Raw genomic sequence first — 5,825 nt, 5'->3', positions numbered from 1 at the left:
AAGCCTCTAGGATATATCCCACAGTGCCTCACCTGCTGAGATCCCCAAGACAGAATAAATGCTGTGCCCTAAGCCTTGTCCTTCCCCTAAATCCCTTTGGGCTGCTACATGTGCAAGTCTAGTGCAGGACACCCTAACATGGACACAAATGATTTCAGCAGGCCCCTTCAACTAAGACAGAGTAAAAGAGTGCCCCAACCAGGAGTCATCTAAAGCCTTTCCAAGTTGCTTCCTCCCCGTACTCTCTTCCAATCATAGCTATTAGATCCTAAGAGAAGAAAGAGCAGTGCTTTTGCCTGCAAAGCACTAAAATCCTGGGCGCAATCCTGGCAAGCCACAGAGTTTGTAAGTGTTTAGGCGCCTGAGCTTGACTGGCAGCCTTAATTATACAGGGACAGCTCCACGGCTCAAGCAGACAATTGCGAGCACAGGCTGGGAACACAAGCATAATACGCTCCTCTCTTCAAGCAGCAGCGCAGGAAGTGAGAGTTCGGCTTCCCCATCTGAGGACCATCATCTAATTATCCCCATTGAGCAGGCGATACAAATTCCAGCTCAGCGGGAGGAAGGGCTCTGTGACTTGAGGTGTTTTGCATTCATCCCCCCTCAGCATCTGGAATGTGGCCCTTGTAAGCCTGATTAGTTTGGGTAAAGCAAAGCTCCTCATTCAGCATCAACTGGCTGCTCCAAGGCCACACAACATCCGGCTAAGAGCCCCCCTTGGCTGCACTGGCATCTCTTGCCATCTCAGGCCATGCTGGGGAGGGAAGGGGTGTTGACTGATTTGAAAGCAAGGGCATCTAGTGCACCTCCTGCAGGTGCCAGATCTCACTACGACATTTGTACTTAATGCTGCAGGCTGGGGGAGGGCAGCTTGGGCCCTCTCAGCTGCCTCCCTTGCTGTCAGCTGGGCTTCAGCCAGTTGCAGATGGAGAGAGGCAGTTGCTCTGGACTCAATGGGAGGTAATTGTTTAAACAAAAGAGGTTTAAGTGCCTCCCTGCCAGGAGCTGGAGAAGCCCCATGTGGTGGAGATGCATAAGCAGCCCCCAGCTGACAGAACTGCTCATAGGCAGCCCTTCAGAAGGGAAGGGCTCCTGAAACCAGCAGCAAGGTTGGGCCTCTGAATTGCTTTCTCTGCGCTCCACAGATCTGCATCATCCAAATGGCAGCGCTGCAAATGCCCCTAGGTTGTGACCATCAAACAGGTCTTTCCTTCCCCTGCATCGTTGCTGAGTTCTGCAGACAAGGCTACGTGCCATCTCATCACAGACAAATCGAGCAGTCCTCCCAGGTCAGAAAGGCAGCACCCATAGCCATCTGGGTCGGCAAGGCTGGCCCCGGGGTTACAACCAGTACTTCTCATGCTTGCCCTCGACATGTGGAGCCTTCTGAGGTCTTCCATACAGCAAAGTACAGCAAGGAGAGGGCTGCTGGATGGGAGCCTAAACTCCCAACACACAAGTCCGTAGAGGATTACACCAATCACACCGCTCCCTCTGGCCTAGCAAACCCATCTGCTCGCACCACCACACTGAGGCCCTGACTTCTAGTGAGCTGCCATGTGCACCTGTTTACCAGCATGGGGGGCTCTCCCCACAAGGAGATCCTTGCAAATAAAGTGTCTAGTTTTCTAAACCTCCCTCATCTCAGTCATTCCTCTTTCCATCTGGTGGACATATCAGAAGATGATCCTCTCCATCACTGTCAAGGGAAGACTATAGCATCAGGGCCTCTGTTGGGGCAGCATCAGACCCTGCTGAGTTTGCTAGCAATGCAGTGGCACCAAATGTAGTCTTCAGTCCCTTACACAAAGGCTTCAGCAGACTTATGGGGCCTCTAAGAAGTTGAGGACACAGGTCAAGGAAAAGACTTTCTTTCCTTCACAGAAAGGTAATTGAGTTCCCTAACTCCCAAGCAGCTGGGCTTCTAGCTCATAGTATTTAGCAAGAAGGAGGAGAAAAAAAATTATAAAATGCTCAAGAAAAATCAGTCATATTACCTCCTGCTTGCACCAAAGTTTTTTCTTTGCCCCTTTCTCTTTCTCTCCAGCCCTGCATGCTAGGCTCAGCACTGTTTTCATAGAAGTTTTTTTCTTTCTTTTTGTTTGTTTGGGGTTTTTTCATTAATTAAAGTATTTGTCTCCACAGCAGGAAATGTAAACTGTACAACAGCCAATTTATCTATATTTTTAAAAAGTGAAAAATAATTTAGCAAAGCAATTATCTTCAGATGCACACAGAAGCCATGGCTGGCCTCCACCCCAGAAGCCACCACAATTGTGGGGGGGGCATAAAAAAACCTTGTTTCTTTAAAATAAATTGTCTATTTTTATTTTGTGCCTATAAATTAAGGGCTAGATTTTGCAAAAAAGCTCTATTGTTCCCACTTAGACTCCCAAAGAAGCTGCTTTTGTCTTTCAGCGTGCCCAGAGCCCTGGGTGTTATCAAGCATTTGTGGAAATCTAGCTGCAAGCATCATCACGGGGACTGCTGGGTACTGAACACTAAGGAAAATCTGTTCCTTGATCAAGTGTTAAATCAGAGGCAAGCTCTTTATACAAGCAGTCTCTGTTTCTTTGTGCAAACCCAGCCAATGTCTTAGAAATCTGGTCCTAAGTAGAAAGTAGCAAGATCAGCCCAAATGTAATATACGGGTTTCCCTTACTTAGGGAAATCACAGTGGAGTTGTTGGGGTCCAAATCTAATCCTGTGGCAGTCTGTCAATGGACTTGACTGAGGGCTGGATCAGGAAATCTACCCCCAAGTAAAATGAAATGCTGCTGTTTGGCTTCACTTGAAGGATAAGTATCCTGGTCCCTTGAATTGGAAGTCTCTTACAAACTGCTCCTGCCATAGCCAACTAAGGATACTTATACTTCCCACTAAGGGTGGCAAGCCAGTCAATTGACTGCATATTTTTGTTACCAAAAATCATAGCAATTGTACAAAAAATCCTACATTTTTGTAGTTTTCTTGACAGAAATATGATTTTTAATTGGGGTTTTTGTACATATTTCTTGATGGAAAATTTGTGCTTTTTCTGTGTATTATTTGGACCTATTGGCAATTTTTTTACCAGTATCAGTTTTTGACTGATATTTGACCGGTCAATTCACTGAACTTTATTTGACCAGTCAAATAGCCAACCCTGAGTCCCACCAGGGAACTCTACAATGAGAATTTGTCTTGCATTAGTGCCTACAGGTCTCATTTGCATTTGGGCACTGTGTTTGCTGCACTTGTGTCCGCAGTGCCCAGCACAAGTACAGTCATCACTGCGAGGGGGGCTGAAGCTGCACATCTGTGGTTTGTTTTGCTAGATGGGGAGGAACCAACTTAGCAGCAGTCAGGCATGTACCAGGCTGCCCAGGATGGGTGATGTGAAGGTGAACTATCAGAGCTTAACCTTCAAGGGCTGGCAAGAGCCTCCTCTCTCAAACATGGGTGCGCCACTACGCTCATACAAGCCTTACCCATCTTCCGACTGTTACCGCAGGGGCCTGCAGACCAGCTTATGCAGAATGCAGCTGCCAGACTACTTAATGATACATCTGGAGCAGTCACCACTGGAAGGCCTTGGATTCCCATTTCCTTCCAAGGTTCTGCATTGGCTAAAAAAGTTTTTTGCCTGGGTCATGTTTAAAAAACTGCCTATCTTTAAGTTCATGGCTGATAGTCTGGATCGACTGAGTCCCTGAGAATGATGGCCACTGGACTTGTCTGGCTTGGGACTAAATAACTCATTACAGGAGGCCCTTAGTGCTGAAATTCAACATACATTCTCGACCTCCTTTAGTTCCATGGGCAGCTGCCGCCTTTTCCAGTACCCAACCACTCACAGCCTGCTTTGCCAAGATACCGAAAATGTATGGCTCCGGCTGGAGCTAGGAAGAGCTGTGGGTGCTCTTCACTTTAGGAAATCAGCGCGCCTGGCCTTTCCAACATGAGTGCCTCTACTCCTGATGGCTTGCATCAGGCACAGTAGTGCCTCCCAATTGACTGTGAGCTTCAAGTGTGCTCTCCCATCATGTCCTAGCTGCAACTGCCCTGGACAATGCTGCTGAAGAATGTCACAAGGTGCTAGACGTGAGACCTAACCCTGAAATCCCGAACTCCTGTGGGAGTCTGCAGCTTGGCCCACCTTCAGAACATGTTCTTCTATTAGCAGAAGCAAATAAAGAGACCTGGCTGGCTCTAGGGACCGGTTGTGCAGAAGGGAACCACGATGAGACAGATCTGGACCAGATCAGCCATAACATTCACAGAACTGCCTCCCTTTATTTCTCAGTATCTTCTTTCCTTTGCTGTAGCTGCCGCTTGATGTATTTCCCAATCCTAGGCTAGGCCCTAACTACTGGATGGTTCCTACTTTCATGAAAATCACAACATCTGAGTTCAAACCTCCTTTTGAAGGTCTGACCTGGGAGGGTTCAATTCCTATCTCTGTGCTTCAGTTTCCCCAGTGGCAAAACAGCAATAACAATGATTCCCTCTTGTGCGAGCAGGCTTCAAAGTTGCATTGAAATCCAGTATGCTACCCTGCCTTGTGCCCATATCGCTGAGATCGTGTCACTTCCCACTATTCTGCGTGAGAAATGGCAACCAATTCTTTATTGTCTTCCAGCAGTAAGTGATTATGTGACAGATGTTAGGTTTTTTTTACTGTAACCTTGAAAAAGAAATAGGCTAGTAGATTAAAATGCATTCTGGCTGAAATCCACCTTGCCCTCCTCCACACACCAACCCCAGCCTCCTGCCTCCCCCCTTCCAAATAAATGGGGAAAAAAAATCAACTGCTTTAAATATTGCCCCTCACATTTCAACACAGCAGGACAAGCAGGACGCAAATTAAAGCGACCGTAATAACCATCAGAAACTTCCAGTGCTGGGACAGATAGTGACATCACAGCACCTTTTCTGGTGGAAAAAAAAATCCATATTAAAATAAATGGGAATAAAAGAAGAGAGAAAACCCCTCAAATCAACAACCTTTGATGCACGCAGACCTTCTGCTAAAAAGGCTCCATACCGAGATGTGGAATGAGAGCTGAAGAAAAGGTTGCCACAGAAATCTTCAGCTGCTCTTCGCAAACAGATCATCTTCTGGTGGCTGTGGCTGTTGCTAATGATCACTTATGGCAAAGGCCTACAGAAATACCACAAAGTACTCTTCCTTTGGGACCATCCTGCAGAATTTAATACACAACTTTGCGCCTGCAGTAGGTTTCTAGCCAGCCTGCAGAACGGACATGTCTTTGCTTCCTGAATTGCACAGGTCTTGGTAATCATTTGGTTTAATCCCTATTTGATTTTATAGGATTTAGAGATTGTGTAAGTGAGGAGATTGGTTCAGTGATGGAATCTGTTAGTTCAATGATGGGCTTAAATCAGGATACACAAACATCTTTTTAGGGAGATCTCCCTCTCTCTCTCTCTAATTGGGAATGCCAGGGCAACTACTTCATAGGGAAAGCCATTACAGCCCTTCAGCTAGGTCCTTCCGGTCTCTCTGAGCTCTAGCTGAAAGCTAGAAACATCAGGAACTAGCAAACTAATAGAACAACTTGGTCTTTTCCAAAACTTGGTTGCCAACCAACAGGGCATGTTCATAGGCAACTTGCACTAGAGCATCCCCAAAACACTTGTCAGCCTTGCTCGGTGGGTAGATGTGTGTTACCAAAAAAAAAGAAAAAGGGGGGGGGGAAGGGAAAGGCTCACCCTGCCCCTTTCAGAGGGGAAGGGAAAAGTTCTTCCTTGGGACTCCCCTAAGAAGCAGTTTTATTAGGTCTCCCTCCCTCTCCCGAGAAGACCCCCTGCAGCCAGGC

The 5,825-nt window shown here is 46.9% G+C and overlaps 1 protein-coding gene across 1 annotated transcript in view; it reads right to left on the bottom strand.

Annotated features, from left to right (window-relative positions):
* TLR4 (toll like receptor 4) overlaps positions 1 to 4,914 on the bottom strand; it is a 39,889-nt gene extending 34,975 nt beyond the window's left edge. Inside the window, exon 1 of the mRNA XM_019510517.1 lies at positions 4,817 to 4,914. The gene's annotated coding sequence lies outside the window, so the exon portion shown is untranslated. The remainder of the gene's footprint in view (positions 1 to 4,816) is intronic.
* Between the last annotated feature and the right edge of the window lie 911 nt (positions 4,915 to 5,825).

Source organism: Gavialis gangeticus, unplaced genomic scaffold (genome assembly GCF_001723915.1).
Source record: "Gavialis gangeticus isolate Ggan-Ray unplaced genomic scaffold, GavGan_comp1, whole genome shotgun sequence".
NCBI classification, from domain to species: domain Eukaryota; kingdom Metazoa; phylum Chordata; order Crocodylia; family Gavialidae; genus Gavialis; species Gavialis gangeticus.
The sequence above is the reverse complement of the archived record's forward strand: the minus strand, read 5'-3'. Positions and strand labels throughout refer to the sequence as shown.